A 12312-nucleotide genomic window follows, 5' to 3' on the forward strand; every position below is an offset into this window, starting at 1 on the left:
ACGATAAAACATACTTCTGTAAATGTTTTATCGAACTTTGTTTTTGTATATGGTCCTTCCATTGAAAACGTAGGAGTCATTTGTTAAAGTATATAAAAGTAATTTTTAATAGAATGTATTAGTAATGTTTGCATTAATAATGCTGGTATTGGTAATACTGGTATTATTTATGCTAACATTATTTGTTATACGTATTTGATGTGATGTATTAGAACTTGTCTTTTCATTTTTGATATATTTAAACAAAAGTTTAAAAAAAATTGCATATACATTCTAAGATTCATCCGAGATCTAGCACGGATTCAATATGTGTTATTTTTTGTCTCAATTTATGTGACACAATAGAATTTAGATAAATAATTGTACTTTTAATATGTATTTAGATAGTCTAACTGATAACTATTATAATTTATAATATTTTTTAAGGTAATTTTCAAATAATATACATTACTTTTTTTGTCTAAACTTTTGTGGCATTAATAGTTAATTATATTTTTAAGATAATTTTAGTTTTTAATTATTGTGATTTATAATACTTTTCTTCTATTCCAGTTTAAGTGACACTAATATAATTTTGTGAGTCAACCAAATATTTTATATTTTATAAATTTTTTAAGTTGTTAATTATTGTTATTTATTGTATTTAATTATATTTTAAAGCTATTTTAGTTTTTAATTATTGTTATAATACTTTTCTTCTATTTCAGTTTAAGTGACATTGATATAATTTCGAGAGTCAACCAAATATTTTATATTTTGTAATTTTTTAAGCTGTTAATTAGTGTGATTTATAGTATTTTTTTACATATTTTTTTTTTGAAATAGGTAATAGATTAAATTAATTTTAGATATCTTAAGTTGTTATCTATTGTAATTTATAATACTTTTATATAGTTTTTGAATAATATATGTTACTCTCCTTGTCTAGAGTTTTGTGTTGTTGATAGCCAATTATATTTTTTAAATAAATTAAAATTTTAATTATTATGATTTATAATATTTCTTCTATTTCTATTAAGTGACACAATGCTTAGATGGCCATAATAATTAGTTAGGGGTGATGTAGTAAAATTATGATTGAAGCAGCGAAGCATAAATGTCTTAAATGACTTACAACAAATAATTAGAAGTAACATAGCAAAATTACTATAAAAAATACTCGTAAAAAATTAAGTGGACCTCATATAAGACATTAAGTTAATTTTAAATATCAAAAGTTAATTTATCATTTTTATATCTATTTTACCTTTTTTATTAAATATTATTAATTTTTTAATACTTAAATGACTTACAATAATTAATTAGAGTGATATTTAGTAAAATCATAGTTGAAGTAGCTAAAACAGACATATCATAAATGTTTATTTTACCTTTTTAATTAAATATTATTAATTTTGTAATACCTAAATGACTTATAATAATTAATTAGGGATGATATAGTAAAATAACTTTTGAAGCAACTGAAGTGACATGTCATAAATGATTGTTTTACCTTTTTTAATTAAATTGTATTAATTATTTTAATACCTAATGACTTATAATAACTAATTAGAGGTAATATAGTAAAATCACAAATTAAATATTATTGATTTTTCAAAATATAAATGACCTATAATAATTGATTAGAGGTGATACAGTAAAATTACGGTTGAAGCAGACGTGTCATAAATGTCTATTTTATATTTTAACGAAATATTATTAATTTTTAAATATATAAATGACCTATAATAATTAATTAGGGGTGATGTAGTAAAATTATGGAGTAGTAAAAATTTAAATGTGAAATATAGTGAAAAAGTTATTTACTTTTAAGAGGGTAAAATAAAAAATATATGATATATTTAATTATACATTTTAATAAGTATGGGTGCACCATATTCAATAGAATTTAGACATTATTGTAATTAAATAGAAAAGGGAGGACTTTTATTTAAGATCATGGTTGTAATTAAATGAAAATGGTTGGACTTTTTCTTTAAGAGTGTTGCTAAGGCTAAAAAAGAAAAGCATTAAAGATAACAATGATTAGTAAGTTAATTCTATAAAAGATCATTAGATCCTTAAATTTTTTATTAATTCATTTAAACTACCATGTTGAAACCAATGTTTCTATTATATAGAAAAGAAATAATAAATCAAGAAAGTAGATCTAAAGATTTTAATGAGTAATATACTTTCAACTTTCATATTGAGTATATAAATTCTAAATTACACATCATGCAAAATATAAAGTAAATGTTTTACAAACTACTTATGACTAATTGAAAACACACACATATATGCTAATTATATATTCAAGTTGTCTTTTGAAATACTTAGATGTCCAAGTGATCTTTTATGCTGAGATTTCTTGTATATAGAGAAAATTAAATTGATTTTCATGCACAAGAAAATTCTTTTGAGTTTGAATACCTCCATTCTATTATTCTTGAGTGCATGTGAATCAACAAAAACAAAGACAATAATTCTACAAAATACGAATAGTGAAGGAACAAAATTTGAAAAGGAATAATATAAAGTGATTTTCTCTTATTATTGAAGTCGAAGAAAAAGGAATAGATGAAATTAAGATATTCTTTAGCATCCTCAATTGACAGTGGCGGAATAATTGATTTTGAGATATTCCCTTTGTTCTTGCCCTTTGATTAGATAAAACAAAATTCAAATTATCACTAATGAGATTAAACTTGAAATCAATAAATAAAAATGAGATTGAGAATATATAATTGGCATAGAAATAACATTGCTTGTGAATAAAATAGTGTCAATTAAAAAAAGTGATCAAAATCTCTGACAAATTGTTTGAATAATTTGCTATATATAAATTAACAATATATATACATAGAGAAATATAGGGGAGGAGAGGGGGGAAATTAAAAAAAAACTGTCAGTCATTTTAAAAAAAAAACTGTTCCTAAGAGAGGGAACGTAAGTAGTTAGGAAGAAGTGATGGTTTTCAAATCTTCTTCTATTATATTTTAAGTATTTAGTTTTATTTTTTATTTGATATTTTATTTGATTTTTCATTTTTTTATTTTAAATTTTAAAATAGAAATTTAAAAGAAAGTTGGGTAGTTTTTGATTTTGTAGGGTTTGCCCTTTTTTTAATTATAGTAATTGTTTTGACTTATTTTTTCATTATTTTTTAAAGTTGTAATTGGTTTAGAATTTAAAAAATAATAAACTGATAAGGTTTTAAAAAATATAATACTGATGTGCATGTTAAAGAAATTTTTTTATTTCTTTTTAATTTTTTTTATATGTATTTTATACAGGGATAGTTAATGTGCAGATTAATTTATATATATTATTTCTTTCTTAATAATTATATTTAATGTTTATTATTATTTTGTAAGTAGGATTTTTGTAGTGTTGACACTTATCACTTTTGCCTCTCCTATTATATATAGATAGATAGAATATAAAATTTACATTTATTTTTGTGTAATTATTACGTTAGTATTAAGTGTAATCAGTAATTAATTTTTTTTTTAATTTACAAATTAAATTTTTGAATGAAGTAGCGATTTGGATCTAACGGACAACAATATTCCAGGCTTATCTTGAACAACAAGGTGAAGGTCATTTAAAAAATGCAGTAACATATTATCTCTATCTATAATTTATAATATATTAAAAGTGTGAAAGACCTTAGCAATATTATCTGAACTTTTTGTCCTTCGTTAAAAGTCATTGCTTTAGACAAACTTGACTTTTTACTATTTTTACCTAATATTTAAGAGTTGAAAATTTAATTAAATATATTTATGATAAAACTTTTTCTTATTAAAAGTCATTAGAATTAATGACAAGTAATACTTTTTTCATTAGTTTAAGAATTCTAAATCAACTAAATTTGATTTTAAGAAGATTTGAAAAATCTAGAAATAAATATAAAAACGTTAGAATAAGAAAAAATTATGAAGTATCAATTTTTAAAAGTTTTAAGTACGTAATAAGAATGTAATTAATGATTTTGTAAAGATTTGACTTTAAAAACAAGAAAAGATTTTAAATATAGCAAAAAAAAATAAAATAACCGTACCACAAGTATGGTTCAAATTTATGCGTCTCTCTTAGCCTGTGGTAGTAGAGGAAAGGGATTGTGCATGACAAACGCAAAACTCATAATCCATCAACCATAGAATCTTTGAAAGTGATTTAAACTTTTACACTTTATTAAAAATCTTCGTAATAGATAAAAAAATTTAATTTTAAATAATCAAACGTTACACGTGCGAGGCACATGCCATTAAACTAGTCTAAATCTATAATTTATATCTATATCTATAATCTATCTGTAATCTATATCTATAATATATTAAAAGTGTGAAGGACCTTAGAAATGTTGATTGAACTTTTTACCCTTCATTAAAAGTCCTTGCTTTAGACAAAATCATCTTTTTACTATTTTTTTTAATATTTAAAAACTAAAAATTAATTAAATATCTTTATGATAAAATCTTTTCTTATTAGTTATTTTCCTAAAAGAAGTTGGTTTTGTTTTTATTTTTGGTGCATCACTATTCCCCAAGAAAGGGGGGTTGACATAAAAAAAATATTTTTTTTTTTGTTTTTAGTACGTGATGCTTTCAAAATTAAAGAAAACAATTAAAACTTTGCCTAAAATATATGAAAACAAATAAAACTTTGCCTAAAATATATATGAAAATATGAAAATCCTATTGAAATATTACGCTTAATCTAACATACTCCTAATTGTACTTGACCTTTGCTTCTTTTTGTTTTCTTTTGATACTTAAATTATACTCAAAGATGTAACAAATACAATCAATTTAGAAAATGATCAAGAAATGTACTTCTATAAATTGTTCTAATATTTCATGTAACTTTTTAATAGCTTCCAAAAAAAGAAAAACTTTTTAATGATATTTGAGAATTTTTATTCAATTTATGTTTATATATAATTTGGTGTGTTGGTGGCATAAATATTCTTATACCTACCATTTCGATGCGGCCTATAATAGTTTTATCAATTTTAGGTTTGTGTTCTAGATGAGTGTTCGGAAGGATTTTGAGAAATTTTTATATGAATGTTTGTTTTAATCGTATTGTTCTAATATCTCAATTATTATATTCTTTTGTTGTAGTTTCTGTTTAATGATAACTAATGCTTTTTTCATTAGTTTAAGAATTCTGAATCAATAAAATTTGATTATAAGAAGATTTGAAAAATTTAGAAATAAATATAAACATGTTAGATAAAAGAAGTTTAATAAGTACCAAATTTTTAAAAGTTTTACATAATAAGAATATAATCAATGATTTTGTAAAGATTTGACTTTAAAAAAGAGAAAAGATTTTAAATATAGGAAAAATAATTGTACCACAATATGGTTCAAATTGATGCGTCTGTCCCCTGCATGACAAACACAAAAATGATAATCCATCAATCACTTAAACTTATGGTAAAATATATATGTACTTACACTAAAATATATGTTTATGTTTACTTTATTATATTAAAGTTTGAAGGATCTTTGGGAAGTGATTTGAACGTTTTATACTTTATTAAAAATTTCCGTAATAGATAAAATCATTTAACTTTAAATAATCGAATGTTATACGTGCGAGGCACATGTGGTCAAACTAGTTATATTAAAAGTGTGAAGGTCCTTATAATTCACGTTTGAACTTTTTGTCCTTTATTAAAAGTCTCTCCTTTAGACAAAATCGTCTTTTCGCATATTCTACTTAAACCAATATAAAGTTTTTACGCCACTAATAAAAATTTTGTACAAACCCAATTTTGACCGCCACTACTAGAATCCTATACAAACCTAATAATATATATTTCTAAATTCACGTGTAAAAGGATTAATAAAAAAACCTCCTACTGAAAAACCTCAAAGTAGGAATTTGTTACACAATCCTTTACATATAAAATAACTATATCGGACAAACAAAAAATAAAGTCCTTTTTACTAATCTTATTCTAACTAAATTAGGACAAAAAATAATCAAAATCCTATTTTAACTAAATTAAAACATGCACGTTCATATTGAACCCATAAAAAAAACTACTTCAATAAATACCATTTTATTTTTCTATTATCTTTGTAACACCCAACAACTTTATTTCTTTGCTGCTCCTATCGCTGCATCACCCCACATTAGTTTCTTCATAGCTCCTCTTGCGACATCACCACGCTTTTTCCACGCCCATGCATTAGAAAGGTGGTTTCGATCGACCCTCAGCTCGAAAGAGAAGTTATTCAGAGAAAGGTTGCAAGAAGAAAGAAATAGCACCAAAGTATCAAGATACAGAAAGGACTGCGTCATGTTTACATAAAATATTCATACCTTATGAAATACCCATATTCAGCAACTATTCCGAGCCTTTCACATGGTACAAGCCATTCACTTAATGAACTCTTTCCTCTTTCACTAATAATATACACTGTATTTTTAAGATTATTGCTTAAAGAACTCAACAGCACAACTCTAAAGCCCAGGTCAAGACTAATTGTAACGCCTCGAATCTGATACCCAAAATGCTACACGGTGCTCATGACCCCGAAGGATCACAAGCTAACCCATGACTGATGTCTGTACCTGTGCACTGCATAAATGACATAATAACGCTGAAACATGCACTGAAGGGCCATAAGGTTCAATATTGAACATGATCTAAATGCTATAACATCTGTGTAGGGTAATAGAATACCCAAAATAAAACTGAACATACTGAAGTCTAAAATATGATAGTCTAGAAAGCCTCTAACTGACTGAACTATCTGAATAAGGAGCTGATGGGACATGTCCCCAACTAACTCCAACTAATAAACTAATTAATGAGATAATCGGGAATAATCATGTCCTCGAATGATGAGGACTCACTTCTAACTCTGACAGCTGAAACTGGAATCTACTGCTGATTGGAGCTCGTGTCTTTGAACCTATGGTATAAAACACCATAGTGCAAATGTGTCAGTACTTCGAATGTACTGGTATGCATGTGAGGTAGGCTGAATGCATGGGGTTCATATCCATGAAAAATAATAATAACTGACTAACTATCATGAGCGTGAGAATACATGCATGAGACATAACAACTGACACTAATACTGTGATAATATAATTACTGAATCTGAATATAATCGATAACATGAGTGATTGTATCTGACAGTACTGAATTTGATGGAACTATCTGAGTTTCATACTGTATCTGAGTTGACTGTATCTGATAGTCCTGAAATCTGATGAACTATCTGAGTTCTAATACTGACACTGATTGACTATATCTGACAATCCTAATTTGGTAACATGAAACTTGGAAAATAGTTATCTAATATATATGGCCCTAATATGCCATTATGGCTGAGTTGGGATTCAATCTGCAACCCCAATTGGAAAGGTGTTAATACCGCGCCACTGGTAAGGACAAGCTGTGGCCGACCCTCATCTGATAGTGTCCCTTATACGAGAATGGTGGGGCCCTTAGCTGACTGTCTTTATCCACCTCATCGGACAGTATTGATGTCCCAATCTGTGCTGGCTACATAGTTCTGGAATTCAAGGATGACTTCTAAGAATCACAACCTCATCTGATAGTGTGTGTTCCTATCCTTGAGTTCACTCGGTGCTAATTCCTACTCCCATCTAAATAGACTCTGAACATGATTTACTGAACTAAACATGGGTTGAGTTACTGAATTTCGCTGACTAACGGAATACTACTAATATCTGAAAACTGACTGAGTTCATGAGATCATGGAGATTTTCTGAGTCATAAGACTATCTGAAGTCTAAGGATTCATAGCTTGACTGAGAGTATGGTGAAAACATGACATGGCTCTAGGCACACAACTAATATTTTGGGTACAAATACCCCCAGGACTCGATAGAAGAAAACTGACAAAGCATGACTTGCTTGAATACATAATAATGATCATATATATTTACTGAAGCATTTCATCAAACATGTGATAGGCATAAGCTTGTACATGCATGGGGATTTCATGACAACATGCTAGTTAGGCACTTTTCCTTCATTTAGGCATTAACTCAAACATATTGTAGGCATGGTACATGTAAACATCATTGTACAACAATTAAGCATCATGGTCATATTTTAATTTCATCATTCAAGGGTTTAGTCATAGGTTTGCATGAATCTATATCTACAATAATTAAACCCATATAGAAATTATCACCCAACATGGAGTAGAATTTAATTTCTCATTTATCAACATGAACAAGAATAGCCTAATCATGAAATCATAAAGAAAATCCATAACTTAAAGTTGGAAAAGGGATTCTTGGACTTCATGGACGAAAGGAGTCCATCAATGAATACTATGCATACCTTAGTTCGTGATTTCGTGAAGATTGACGGCGAAACTTTCTTGGAATTGGATCTTCTATGAAAACCCTATATTGTTCTTGAGAGGTTTTTGAGAGAAGAGAGTGTATTTTGGGTGAAAAGTGGATGAATCACGTGTTAAAGGGCTTAAATAGGGGTGAGAAGTTGACCCTTTTAACCCTGGACATGTCATTTAATTTCAGTAAAATTTTCCCGAACTGAACCTCTGGCGCGATGCGGTGCTATCGCGTTGTGTCACTAGAATTTGACAATTGGGAAACTGAGGGATGGCGCGATGCGGAGCCATAGTGTTGCCCCTTCTTTTGCGACATGGAACTTTGGCGCGACGCGGAGAAAATTACGCTAAGACACTGGAAAAGGGTAATTCTGAATTTGGGCCCTGGCGCGATGCGCCATAATCGCGGACTCCTACTGGGATTTTCCAAATTCCATTTCCTCTTGTGGTGCGGTGCGCCACTGACTAATATGACACTATTTTATGATGGGAACTTAAAATAGTCGTAACTTTTGACTCAGCTATATGATTTGGGTGAATCTTATATTGATGGAAAGCTTATTGAATTTTCCACATGACAAAAAGTGAAAATCTTATAAATTCCTCATAGAATAGTCATCATTCAATTTAAAAGCTAATACTAGGCATTCTTGGGATGAAATTAGCTTGGAAAAAGTATGAGGTATTACAATATCTCCCCCTTTAGAACATTCGTCCTCGAATAAGACTGACTGAAAGGGGAGAAAAGACAACTAATATATATGTTGAACATGAATAGCTAGAATATGGTCTCATGACTGACATGACTGACAAGCTGAACATATAATACTGAACATGCATATCTGATGCATGTGTAAATGATTCATGAATACATGACTGAGTATTCTGATGAAATATATTTCTCATAATGAGAATGCATGTATGATGCATAATTATATAAATGAGCTGATACATGAGTGCATGACTGAATATGCAATGGTACTTGATACCAAGTTTATAATGAGAACATGAGCATGAAACTAAATACCAAGTTTGTGATGAACATTGAACATGAAACTGAGTATGCTTAAGGAGAACTGTTACCTTGAGCTTGATCTGAGTTGGCAGAGAAGAGGTGAGGATACTTGGTACGAATGTCTGCCTCTTCTTCCCAAGTAGCTCCCTCGATGGACTGATTTTGCCAAAGAACCTTAACTAGAGGGATTTATTTGTTCCTCAATCTACGAGTCTGATAGTCAAAGATTTCGACTGGAATCTATTCATATAAGAGAGAGTTTTGAACATCAAGGCTCTGAATAGGGACTACAACTGATGGGTCACCTATGAACTTCTTGAGCAAAGAGACATGAAAGGCTGGATGAACTGAGGCTAGATCTGAAGGCAATTCGAGCTCATAAGCTACCTTGCCGAATTGACTGAGAATCTTGAAGGGATCGACATATCAGGGACTGAGCTTTCCCTTCTTGTCGAATCTCTTCACTCCTTTCATAGGAGATATATTTATATAGACATACTCACTAATCTCAAACTCAAGATCTTTTCTATGAACCTCTGCATAAGACTTCTGTCGGCTCTGAGTAGCCCAAAGTCTTTCTCTAATCAACTGGACTTTTTCTAAGGCATCAAATACTAAGTCAGGCCCTATAACTGAGGCCTCACTAACTTTGAACCAACCAATTGGAGATCTATATCTCATACCATAGAGAGCTTCGAATGGAGCCATCTGAATACTGGAATAATAGCTATTATTGTATGCAAACTCAATCAAAGGCAAATGGTCATCCCAAATCCCTTTGAAATCAATTGCACACGCCCTTAGTATATCTTTTAAAGTCTGAATGGTCCTTTCTGCTTGAATATCTGTTTGAGGATGGAAGGCTATACTGAGATGAACTTGGGTACCAAGACCCTTTTGGAATGCTTTCCAGAAATGAGAGGTGAATGGGTACCTCTGTCTGAGATAATAGATAGCAGAACACCATGCAATCTGACCAACTCCTTGATGTAGAGTTTGGTGTAATCCTTAGCTGAATAAGAGGTATGAACTAGAAGAAAATGAGCTTATTTGGTCATTCCATCTATAATGACCCAGACTGAATCATGCTGATGACGAGCTCGAGGCAAACCCATCATGAAGTCTATGTTCACAACTTCCCACTTTCAAGTAGAAATACTAAATTCCTCATGGATCCACTAGGTTTCTGATGCTCTATCTTAACCTTCTGACATGTAGAGCACTTAGCCATAAACTCTACAATGTCTCTCTTCATCCCACTCCACCAATAGATTTCCCATAAGTCGCGGTATATATTTATGGCCCCTGGATGAATAGAGTAGCGTACACCATATGCTTCTGCAAGAATTCGTTGCCTTAAGTCATCTACACCTAGAACATGGAGATGACCTTGACAATGAAGGACACCATCTCCCCTTTGGGAGAAAACCTCTACTTTCTGATCCTGGACTGACTCTTTCAACTTAACAAGGCTGAGATCACTATCTTGCTTTTCTTTCACCTCAGAAACTAGAGATGATTTAAAACTACTCTGAACCCAAATGTCACCCTCTTCTATATCGACTAAGCGAACGCCTAGTTTGGCAAGCTGATGTACTTCCTAAGCTAACTTCTTCTTACCATCATCCACATGAGCAACACTACCCATAGACAGTCTACTGAGAGCATCGACCACTATATTAGCCTTTCCTGGATGATAGAGGATACTCATGTCATAATCTTTCAAGAGCTCTAACCACCTTCTTTAACGAAGATTGAGATCTTTCTGAGAAAAGACATACTGAAGACTCTTATGATCTTTGAACACATCTATATGAACTCCGTAGAGATAATGCCTTCAAATCTTCAAGGCAAAGACTACGGCTGCTAACTCAAGATCATGAGTAGGATAATTCCTCTCATGGGGTTTAAGCTGTCTGGAGGCGTAGGCTACAAACTTACCATGCTGCATGAGGACATAACCTAGACCTACTTTGGATGCATCATAGTACACTACGAACCCATCTGGGAGAGCTAAGACTGGAGCTGAGGTGAGTCAAGTTTTCAATTCCTAAAAACTCTTCTTGCAAGGATCTGACCACTGAAACTTGACTTTCTTCTGAGTGAATCTAGACATAGGGGATGCAATAAAAGAAAATCCCTCAACAAACCATCTGTAATAGCCAGCCAAACCCAAGAAACTCATGATATCAGATGGAGAGACAAGTCTGGGCTAGTTTCTTACTGCTTTGGTCTTTTGAGGATCAACTCTAATGCCATCACCGGAAATGATATAACCAAGGAATGCTACTGAACTTAGCTAAAATTCTCACTTACTAAATTTGACAAATAGCTGATGATCTCTGAGAGTTTGAAGTACTGTTCTGAGATAGTCTACATGATCACGCTCACTGCGGAGACCAGAATATCATCTATGAAGACTATGATGAACATATCTAAGTACTGCTTGAACACATAGTTCACCAAGTTCATAAAAGTTGCTAGGTCATTGGTAAGACCAAAGGACATAACTAAGAATTCAAAATGACCATACCGAGTATGGAAAGCTATTTTTGGAATGTCACATTCTTTAACTCTAAGCTGATGATAGTCGGATCTGAGGTCTATCTTAAAGAAATAACTGGAATCTTAAAGTTGATCAAACAAGTCATCGATTCTGGGAAGAGGATAATTGTTTTTAACCGTGGCCTTATTGAGTTGACGGTAGTCTACACACATCCTAAAAGAATTGTCTTTCTTATGCATGAATAATACTGAAGTGCCCTACGGGTAAACGCTGGGCCTAATGAATCCCTTATCTAAGAGGTCTTTTAATTGTTCCTTTAGTTCTCTAAGTTTTGCTAGTGCCATTCTGTATGGAGGAATAGATATAGGATGAGTATCTGGAAGAATATCAATGTCGAAGTCTATTTCCCTTTTAGGAGAAATTTCTGGAAGATCTTCAGGAAAAATATC

This window comes from Capsicum annuum, chromosome 6 (assembly GCF_002878395.1).
Source record: "Capsicum annuum cultivar UCD-10X-F1 chromosome 6, UCD10Xv1.1, whole genome shotgun sequence".
In the NCBI taxonomy this organism is placed as follows: Eukaryota; Viridiplantae; Streptophyta; class Magnoliopsida; order Solanales; family Solanaceae; genus Capsicum; species Capsicum annuum.